Source organism: Aythya ferina (assembly GCF_964211825.1).
Source record: "Aythya ferina genome assembly, chromosome: 13".
NCBI lineage: Eukaryota > Metazoa > Chordata > Aves > Anseriformes > Anatidae > Aythya > Aythya ferina.
In genome coordinates, this window is record NC_140311.1 from 482,562 (window position 1) to 493,958 (window position 11,397).

Below are 11,397 nucleotides of genomic sequence, written 5' to 3' on the forward strand. Positions count from 1 at the left end.
GAGAGCCACCTGGGGAGGTGCAGCACTGGCCTTTGGGTGGCAGCACAGACTTAGGCTGGCTTTAGTGGCTTGTGAAGCTGCACGCAGGAGTGACTGGCTGTGGGATGTTGGCCAGACACCTGATATTCCAGATGAAGGGATCTGTTGGGTAGGTAAAGTGCTGTACATCCAACAGATTTGGATGTATTTTGCAGCCTAAGGCCTTTCAGATGTTAGCTTCAGCCTACAGAAACATGGCCTGAGACATTTAGTGTTGTGACTGTAATTACCTGATATGTTCTGTCTCACGTTCTCTTCATTGAGTTATAATTATGAAATATAATTGGCAGCATTACTATGTTACAAGTCAGCAAAACCATGAATCCCAAAGAAGGGAATCTGTTTAACGAGCTTTTCTGATACACCGGAATATTCACAACAGTAGAGGGCCCCAACTCCAGGCACGAATATATTGTGGGGGCAATTGCAGACCATAAACACCCCACCTGCATGCAGACACACACAAACACAGTTCCCCTGCTGAAACAGCTTAATCATGCACTTGGAACATGATGTGGTGAAGAAATCAGTCATTTGGACACCTTACACCTTTCCTTCCATTTCAGATCAGCACTCTGCCCAACCCTGCCTAAGACTTCACAAATCATATTTTAACCACACGGGGAGGCCATGAAATGTGATGGGAGCGGTGCAGAATTCCCCTCTTTGCACATGCTCTGATGCACCTGGCATCCAGCTGGAGGAGGTGCTCCAAGGGAAATGCCCAGCGCCCAACCAGCACGGTGTTCAGGTGAAGTCTCATCCCTTCCAGGCCAACATTTCTCCAGTTTTAGTTCTTGTTTCATGGGGAAGGCCACCTTTTCAGAAGCGCCTTTGGTTGCTTACTTTGTGAAAAGAGCCGCTTTGGGCTGAGATCTACTGACTTTTCTCTATGAGAAATTTTATGATTGCATAAGATATAGCTGAGCAGTAGAGTTTTGGGGTGATTTGTGACTTAAATGTTCTTTGATTCAATGTGTTTTCCATTTACAGTGCTCAAAATAATAGAGCACATATTCAAAGGAATTTACTCTCTTGCCTGGTTGTATAGTGTTTCCTGCATCTATCCATCTAGCTCAATGAGAAAGGTTTCTTTTCTCCAAGGCCATTTCATGAATTGGGTTTTTCATGTGATCACCCCATGCATGCTATGACTTCTCTGTACATGTCAGTTATGATTTGTTGTTGGCATTTTTAAAAGGTGCTCAGAAGGCATTTGGCTTCTATAAGACATGGTATTTTGGTTCTCTGGGGCTTGAGTCAGGAAACTAGGCGAGACTTTTATAAGACACGACTGTGCTTCCCAGTGCGCACGATATGCTCCTAAACCTGGGAAACCGTGACCTGCAAGTCTAACCGTGAGCTGGACGCTACCTGTGATTTACAAGCCAGAACACAGGTTTCAAGATTCCACCTGAATCCATGTTCCTCTAAAAGAGACCTGTGCCTCCAAACCCACCCAGACTGCCCTGTCTGCATGGGTTGACAATGACAGCATGACAATGCTTCAACAACTTCATACCACTGCCAACCCCAATGTAAGCATCCAGCAACCAGGTTTTCTCCTCTTCACGCCCATGGGATTCAACCTCATGGGGGCGCACTGAACCCTCTTTACCCGTGCGGACAAGTTAGGGTTAGGGTTAGGATTAGGGTTAGAGGTGGAGGCAGCCATGCTCACTTTCTGCATGCAACCTGAGGGAAAGGGGTCAATGGCGCTATCTGCTTTTACACAAGCACCCGTTCTTTCCCGGGAAGCAGAAGAGGTAAAGTCAGTTCCCCTCCCAGCATGAGAGGTCACAAAATCCCCTGGGAGCAAGTCTGGCTGGCCAGGAGTCAGCTGGCTGACAGCCTGCCTCTGACAGTGACCACAAGTGTAAGGACAAAGCTAACACAATACCTCTCCAAAATAGCCTCCCTGCGAACTGTGGTTCAGGGACAAGAGGTGTATTTGCACTAAACAGTGCAGAGAGCTTATTTTCCTTGTGAATTTGTCCGGCACATAAGAGCCATGCAAATTTTTATCCCCAACCTACCCAGGAACAGAATCCCAACTCGGCTGGTGGCAGACAGTCAGCTTTCCTTTTGAGTCTCTTAGGCACGGGGCAGTAAAAAGTAATATTGCATCTCATTTGCTAATGCTTAAAGATTTTTTCCGTACCTATACTACTGGTCACAAATCTTTCCTGGGCATTAAAATGTTCAGAATCTGTTCATCTTTACATTTGGAAAACAAACAAGCAAACAAACAAAACAAAAACAAGTAACAGCCTCCAAAACAACTAGTGTCATTTCTGAGCCTGAAAACTCATTTCTTTGTTTTTCCCCAGCTATCTTAGACTAACAAACCAGCCTATCTCTTTCTGTAAGCCCTGCCTTTTGTAGCCCTCCTATATGACAGCTTTCCGTCTCCTCTGGTGAGGCTGGCTCTGGGTATTTCCACGTGCTCTGGGAGCTGAGGATGCATGTTCACAGGCAGGCACGGGCAGGAAAGAGGAGATTGCCCGCAAGCACTTCGGGGAGGGTCAGAGCAGCTTTCATTTCAGCATTTCTCCAGAGGGCCGCGAGAGCCGGGTTTTCTTGCTGCCGAAGGAACGCGGAGCTCGGGAGTTGCCGCGCGTTTGCTGCAGCAGGCTGGGGCTGCCGGCAGGGGGTGGTCGGAGCCTTCGGACAGGATCACGCCCGGCCGGGCTGTTCACCTCTGCTGCTCGGAGCAAGTTGAGAGTAAATTATGCCCTCGTTTCCAAGTTTAGTTGATGAAGGTCACGCAACCACAGGCACGGATTTAATTTCACTTTGCCTTAACTTTTCCATTCCTTTCCTTTTACTCTCTGACCCAGTTTTGCTCACTGTCTCCAGTTTTTTCTTACCACTCCTCTCTATGTTCCTTCCCAGCCATAAAATACAGGGCTTTCTGAACAGCTGAGACCTCCTCCCCATGACTCCACTGACCAGGATTTCACCCCTTTCGGTCCACACAGCCTGCCCACACCATAGCCAGCGTGACAGGGTGCTCTGGACCCCCCTGCTTCATACAATTACATGCAAAACCCTGCAGTTTAACTATAAAATATAAGCCGGTAGTACTCCTGACAGAAGAGATGGTGTGTTTGAACTCAGTATTGTGCAACCAAGTGGATCTTGCTTTCAGGCTATACTTTCAACAGTGAGACCCAAATGAGCTGTGCTCTGCCTTACCCCACTGTTTCCTCTCCATCTCATTGCTAAATGCCCTGTTTCTCCCAGCAGGTCTGCACCCTTCAGACAGTTACAAATGACTCAAATGACTCAAATACCTGTACTTAAAGTCAGCCTGAGGTGAGAAGGGGGACTCAAACCCCTCTGTCCCTACTTGGTTTCACTCATACGGCAGCACAGAGGAGCCCTGGGGCATGGTCTTCATCTCACAGACTGAAGACACAGGCTGGACTTTTCCAAAACATTACATATGGTGAGAAGACTGTTATAGCTTCTGGAGAGGGGGCTGGGGAGGCTTTGGAGCTCTGGGTGACCCAGGGATGCTGCAGATCTCTCCCCCTACTCCTTTTTAACTCACAGGTCTCCAAGTGGCCCAAGAGAAAAGAGACTGGGATCCCTCTGGGGGACATGGCACTGCCCCTGCAGCCATCCTGCTATTGCTTCCCTCTCCTCAGCATCCATTAGCTTCCCGTGTTGCTTTCTGTTACAGCACTGAGACATTTTGCTCCTTCCCTGTTGTATCTCTCACTTGCCTTGAGTAACTCACTCAAAGTAAGTCAGTGGCTTCCAGGCTTCACTTATTTGCTTCCTTCCTCATGCTTCATTTAAATGCTCCTTCTCCCCAGCAAGGTCACAAGGCAGCAGTCTCACGGTCACTGAGGCACTGGCCTTGACATTCAGGTTTTGCTTCCAGACAAGGCTTTAACCCATGCCACGGTGATGGCACAGAACCATGCGAGGCAGTTGCCACCTTTCACTTCACTGGTTTATTACTGGCCTGTGACTCTTGCTCCTGCAACTCTTTGGCAAACTCTTTCTAATTAGCACATCGAACTTGCTGGGCTAGCGTGACAATTCATCACCATGCATTGCAGTTTTTATGCAGCCTCTCATTTTCTGAGGTGTATTTTCAAAATCCATTTCATCCCAACCACACAATTTTCATGGCGGCCTGCCCTGCTGAGACACATACATCGGAGTCAGAAATTGTTGGATGTCTGAAGTGGGTCCCTATCCTGAAAATGTCATCTTTACCTTCTGTCCCTTCATCCCAGTGGCTCGGTTTCTAATTTGTTCAGGTTTGGGAGCAAGAGGATAATTTTGGGCTCTGCCTTAGTGCAGGTCAGTGCAAAATCATTATAAGGCCTCAATCACATGGATTATTCTTACCTTGCAGTCACGTTCTGAGCAGCATAACTTTTGCACAATTTTTCGGTTTGGTCCAGTTCCAGTGACAACAGTGGAGGTAGGATCAGACCTCTCTGGAACAATGGGAAGGTCTGGATTGTCTTTGTGGGCTGAATATATCTGTCCCAGAGCAACACACAAGAGCCAATTTGTTGCCTAGAGGTGGTAAGATGAAAATGAACACTCTCAGAGGTGAAAGCACTACTCCTGTATGACCCTATTGCCCATGTGAGTATTGCTGGAACTATGTGCTTGCCTTTGGCTCTTCCCAGTGCTCTTCAGGTGGTCTTTCTTAAAGGAAAGAAGTTAGAAGTACCCAGTGAAGTATTGTACCTTTTTAAAATTACCACAGCCTACAGCAAAACTGAATCTTCAGCTGCATAACAGAAGCAATCACAAGTATATGCGCAGTGCAGCAGCACTGTTTTGGGTGGAATTACTCTTATTTACATCAGTTGCCTGCCACTCTCCCATCACAGCAGCATGCTCTGCACCTCCCTGCACTGCCCAGGCTGGAAAAGCCGAGAGGCAGTCAGTCATCCTTAGGCTTGTCAGCCTCCTCCTGTGCCTCTGCTGCCTTTGTCTGGGGCAACACCGTCCTGCAGAGCATGGACAGAGCTGCAGGGGGGCCTGGAGATCTTTGGCAGCAGGGAAGAGAACAAAAAGATACTCTAATTTGAGAGAAAAAGGACAAGAGATGATTTTAGCTTTTTTCACATTCCCAACAGAGAAATGAAGAGCTCTAAAAAGTAGAGATGGCACATCAGCAAGTCACAGCTCCAGCTAGCTGGGTCATGGACCAGCCACAGCGATTAGGAACATTAAACATTCAGCTTTCATACCTGTGCTGCAATTAAGTCTGGAGTTCAGATTCTGAGTCCTCTATTAGAAGCTGACATTTAGTTAGGGACCACAGCAAATAAGGGCTCATTCCAGCTACTACTGTAAAAGTGCTTGTGCACAGAAACCACATCTGCAGTTGTATTCCCTGACCATCCCTGGTGGGTCATTGCCAGGATACTCTTAACTATCCAGAATCATAACTGCCCCACCAGAGGAAAATGCCTAAATAAACAAACAAATGCACTGAATGATCAAAATGAATGAGAGAGCAAGCCCCAAGAAAGAACTTTAACCTGATGAAACAAGAAGCACAAAATATTCTTTCGAGAGGGGATAACTATTCTCACACTGTCTTTCTTTCTTTCTTTCTTTCTTTGGTTTTGCTTATTTGTTTCTGCTGGGGGTGTGTGGGAGGGCTGTGTGTTTTACCTGGATGCCTGATGCAGCCTGTCTGTAATGGAGGAATGCTGTGGAGACTGGCTCCCTGCTTGCATACAGAAGCAGGGCTTCAGACGGGGATGGGGAGCACTGACATGGAGATAAAGACCTGGCAGACAGTGGTACCGCTTCCTTGGGGCCCCATCTGCAGTTAACAGAGCAGTTCAAGGGCTAGAGAAGCTTTCACAGCATTTAATAAGAGAACACTTAAGGAAAACAATGCGTAAATGATGCACTTGCTGTCTACAAGCAACCGCCCAGCCCAAGCCCAAGAGCTACCTTTCTGTGAGAAAGAATTTTGAGCTATTTTATTTGAAACACTGTCAATGAGCAGGCCTCTAGGAGGTGAATTATTGATGGTAAAAAGATCTATCTGAGGATAAACAGTAAATAAAAAAGAAAGGGAAAATGCTGAACAAAAACACATTGAAAACCAGAAACTGGAAATCTTCTGCCTGGCATTTTAAGGCTGTCTGGGACTCTGGATATGCAACTCTTCATTTTCATGGGAGTGGGGCATTCACTACCCTCCTGCAGCTTGGCAAATCTCAAAATTATCACCTTCCTATTCTGCTCAGAGAAATCCCTAACTATGTCAATAGCCTTATTACAGGTGAAAATGAGAGGAAATAAGAGGAGAAAAAAACGACAGAAAATAAAAGAAACCATGTGTTGATTTAAAAGCCCAGAAATAAAGGCCCACAGCACCTCTCTAGCTCAGGGTTTTCCTGCAGCCATCTTCCTCGTGCCTTTCCAGCCCTGCCCTTTGCAGGCTCCCCCCTTAGTCTATTGGTCTACTTCTGTGCTGAGCACTTCAGGTCTGCAGCACAAAGACGAGCAACAACTATCCCCTGCCTAAACACTCCAGTTCTGAGGAACAGAAGGTATGTCTATGCTGGATGTCAGCCACCTCCAAGTATCCCATATTCTCTGTTTATTGAACAGCTAACTCCCCTGCACACAGCCTGCACTCACTTCACAGCCTCTATAGCACTGCATAGCAGGTCAAACCTTCTTTGCTAATTCATGCATTTGCAGCAGCTGAAAATCTGGACTTTATGTGATAAGAAGCCATGTGGCACATGAATTGGCCTCAGCGTTACAAGGCTTTAAGTATAGCCTTGCAATATAAGGCACTAGCACTATGATGCAGCAGACTCCTCCATCCAGAAAACTTACTGTAAGGAGCTTGTACTATTGACCATTGCTGATGCTTGTTCATGGTCCCAAAAGGCATGAAAATCACTATATTAGACTCTTTTTCATTGGACCTGAGAAGAAAAACAGGTGCTCTAAAGCTGTCTTGGTAAAGTTTTTCCAAGGCATTCCCAGTCCCCACTGTCAATGTTCATCAGAAATCATGCTGCCCTTTCACAGCTCTGCTCCTGAGATACTGAGATTTTCCTAAAAGCTTCCATCCATTCCCTTAGTACCTTCAGGGCAGTGCGATTCTCAAGGATTGCTTTGGTTGTCTGCCAAAGCATATATGTTAGAATGAGTTTCATCAAGGAGGACACCCACCATTCTGCTTACCGTGAACATCACAGGGATCCAGCTGTACCAGGGCTTTTGGAAAAAGGCATGAGCTCAGAAGACTCTCTGGAAATCTTTAAAAGAAATAATATGGCAAAATTTCTTCCATCTTCAAACACTTCTGGTGTTTTCTCTCAGCCTTTTCAAAGGTAAATCCATGTTTGTTTTGGTTTATAATAAAATGAATTTTAGCTTGTGTTGATTTTACTCTGTTTTCATGTTGAAGAAGAAAAGCAAATATATCAAGTATCCATCCTTTTGACATATTACTAGACTGCAGGATGCAAAAATAAATTCCTTTCATTTGAAGTACTTGATTTTGACAAAGCTATGTGGAAATGGACATCTTGTGACTTCCGTGCTTCCTGGGATATCAAATTCCCAGTGTCCATGATCAGTTCTTTTGAAAAAGACCCATTTCTCCAGATGTGTGAGAAACTATTAGGCATGCTAAAATGAACGCTGTCCCAGGAGTAGAGGGAGACTTGGCAGCAACCATCAAATACACCAGATGAGAGCAGTACGGTGTTTTGTCTTGGTGCGTAACAAGCTTCCTCAAGCTTTATCAATTTGCTGAGCAGTTGTGTTTTACAGGCACTGCCACAGGGGACTGAAGAAGAGGTCGTCAGTGGGCTACATGTGCTCCACATTATAACGCTGCAGTGCAAAGTACAGATAGGAACAGGAAGTTACTGCCCCAAAAGCACCTAAGAAAATCTACTGCTGGTTGCAACACCCCTAGCTATGGGTTAGGATCCCAGCCTGCCCTTAGCAGTGAATCAGTCCCCAGGTGATGGCAGTTTCGGTGTTTGTTTGTTTGGTGGTGGTGGTGTTTTGTTTTGTTTTAAGGTGGAAGGTACCTCTCTGGTCATGCCAGCTCAGGTCAGAATTGCTGGAGGATGATCCCCAGATAAGCAGGGGCTGTAAGAAAGACAGCAGATGAATGGAACAGTTGGCTGGATGCTTTGCTGTCTTTTGCAGAAGGAAATAACTCTGCAAGGTTGGCTGGCAGCTGGTTAACATTTTCCAGCTGTCTTCTTCCACGAGCCTGAGTTGTACAGAACGGAAAAGGAACCGGGAAGGATGATCCTGCCCATGATGAAGGTTTGTCAGCCAGAAGTCTGGTCCTTCACTGACCACTTGAGGAAATACACCCACAGTTTTTCATTCTTAAATTTCACGTCCTTCCAACATTTTAAGGAAAGTCTGATGGTAACCAGAGTCTTGAGTATTTAGCAGGAAAAAGGCTTTCATTCACTTGCAGAGTGAAAACAATTCTACATAATCCTTAATGTTTTTTATGGCATCCATTTTTGGCCACCTGTTCTTTCAGCATGATTAAAAGTAAAAACAGAACAGATAGATTTTTTTTTGGCACACATCCTTCCCTGCAGCATTTAGAGGACATTACAGTGTATTTCAGGAGCTTTCTTTTGGCAGGAATGGTAGAAAGTTATGGACAATCTTTCTGGAAGTCCCAGTATGCTGCAAGAGAGCAAACAAACATATTATCGTTATATACTTCTAATAATTACATATTTGAGAAAAGGAGGAAGTATGTACTTAAAAGTCATTGTTTGCTGCTCCCATCATTTGTTCTTTGCGGACTCACCATCTTAACAAGTGCAAGCTGCTAAGCTAGCTAGGGTGAACTGGTGTCACCCCCAGACAGAGCCCTGATTGCAGAGCTGCTGAAAGTTTTGAGCTAGCCCTGAGCTGCAGCATGGGTAGCTGTGGGCTGCAGGCTGCCTCAGGATGTGTTTCAGTGCTTATACAATGGGTCAAATGCTCCTGTGCCTTTCCTTCCTGGAAGAAGGCTCCATGGAGATATGGCTGGTTCCTCCGTGCCCCGTCTTGGTTTTACAGGGAAAATCCAGTAGAAAATAAAAGCTATAAACTCCCCCTATGCTTTGATACAAGCTGGAGCACTTCTGTCACTGCTCAAAGTTCCCCATGTGGCTCCTGCAGCTTGTCGGGCAGGGCTTCTTTGTTCACTGCTTCTGCTGTTGCGAACACGAGGGGCATCACCGAGTGCCTCCTCCTTGTGCAGAGCTTCCCTCCTTCACTGATGACACAAGGACACTCCCTGCTTTCTCAACCCTGATTAACAATTATTCTCTGGTGTCAGTTGTATGCATAGCACCCAGAAGCAGAGGTATTCTTCCAAACGCAGTCTCTGCTTTGGATCTCTCAGTTCAAATTTCAGTGGAAGAAGAGAAATAGCAAAGAGCAAAAGGAGTCTGAGCCAGGCTCGGGAACTGCCTGGGAGGGACGGCAAAAAGCCTTCAGTGTGAAAACCTGACTGTCACTGGGGTGAGGCTGAGAGCGATGGCAGAGAAAGGAGGACAAAGTGACTTGAACATGACAAAAAGGACTGTATGCAGATGTAAAGCTTTGCAGGTATCTGTATCCACGGAATCTTTTGACAAGGGTTTTCACAGCTCATCTGCCTGTTGTGTATGGGAGCACTTCCTTTTATTTGCTCAGAACTGGAAATCCATAACTTGACAACTGCCAGTTTTGCATTACAGGGGAAAGTGAGCAATCCATCCCTGGGCATCCTGACCAAAATGAGGAACAGGGAGGAAGAGATTACTTCTTCAGGTACAACTCAGCCTAGCCCCATTTATTTTTCTTGATATATGACTGATGCTGCTAGACTGTAGCTGCAAAAACAGTATTGCTTTTTAGATATATCTTTCAGTCTGCTCACAGTAAGAAGAGCTTAAGCTTTCTGCAAGGAAAGATTTCACGTGTTGCCACTGAGTCCATCTGATTCCATCTGTGCAGGTGTGTTTAACTCCTCTGACTTCAGTAACATGTAGTCCATTTGCAGTTGAACAGCAGTCAACCTTAAATGTGTCTATACATCAGGTGCCAAAGCTGGCCGTCCAGAATAAATAAATAATCAGGAACTCAGCACTGGCAGTAGCAACCTACTGCCAAAAGTGCATTTGTAGGCATTAATGCAAATCAACTGTTCTTAACTACCTGGCAATAGCTATGACTGATAAACAACTAAATAACATGCCAGCCTCTGACAAATGAATATTGCAAAGAACTGTTTCAGAAGGCCATAGCATAAATTCAGCTCAAATCAGTCTGATCTTTTAATGTATCAACGTCTTTGGGCAACCTCTTGGTTTCACTTGCATACACAACATCATTCTATATCAATTGATTATATTTTTTGAATTGGTTCTTCAAACTTATTTTCAGATCTACAACAGAGCTTTCTCTGTGCAAGAGACTTTGTGGTGTTCAGGGTCTGCAGGCACTACTTATTATTGTTTTCCACTAAAATTTAAGTCCTGACCTTGCATATTGATGTTGACCAATGGAAGCTAAGAAAAACAGGTTAATTTCCATCAATCACTAAAACATCGCTGGTCAGAAAAGGCAAGCTTTTTTGTCAGATAAGAAGTGTCATAAGAAGCTGTACCTCATATGACTTATTTCTAAGGATAAATTCAAAACTGTTTATAAAAATGTCAGAGAACAGGTCCTGGCCTATGCTTAGGGAGCTGGATGACACAGCAGATTAATTCTTTGAGTGCCCCACAACTGTGTGTGCACTCAGCTATGAAGGTGTGTTGCTGCTGCTCTCCCTGTAGCACAAGCAGTGTGGAATTAATGCGCACGCACAAGACAGTAGCTATCCATCTGTCAGTGTTGGGGAACCATTACATCCAACAAAAAGCAGATCCTGCTTCTGACTTCCTTAAATATTCAGTTGTTTTCACATACACTAAACGGAAGCCTTAGCTTTCCATTTTATCACATACACAGAACCACCAGAGTAAATGAATATAAGAGCAGAATGTCTTTTAAGAAGAACTGCACACTGCCAGCTCCTCTGAAAGCCACTGGCAGCAGCAAGCATTCAGTAATTAATATTTTTTTGTTGAAAAAGTATTGTTTTATTGACATGAAGATACTGATGGGAATCATACTGATTTAGGAGTTTTTATCAGCTTTCTGAGATGTTCTCTTCCAGTGAGGGATGGGCCCAAATTAAGATGATGGCTTTTTTTCGTTTCTGTTGAAAAGAGGTATTTAATGTCACAAGAAACACTGGAGAGATTTTAGTCTCAAATCCAGAATGGACTCCTTGGTTCCTGGAAGGTGGCCATGCTGTCACTCCAAAGCTTGGCATCA

The 11,397-nt window shown here is 45.1% G+C and overlaps 1 long non-coding RNA gene across 1 annotated transcript; it reads right to left on the minus strand.

Annotated features, from left to right (window-relative positions):
• Positions 1-1,815: 1,815 nt before the first annotated feature.
• On the minus strand, positions 1,816-7,804 carry LOC311444227. Its single transcript, XR_014697757.1, has 2 exons — positions 7,240-7,804; positions 1,816-4,581 (listed from the first exon to the last, which is right to left on the minus strand). It is a non-coding gene; the product is annotated as an uncharacterized lncRNA (long non-coding RNA).
• Between the last annotated feature and the right edge of the window lie 3,593 nt (positions 7,805-11,397).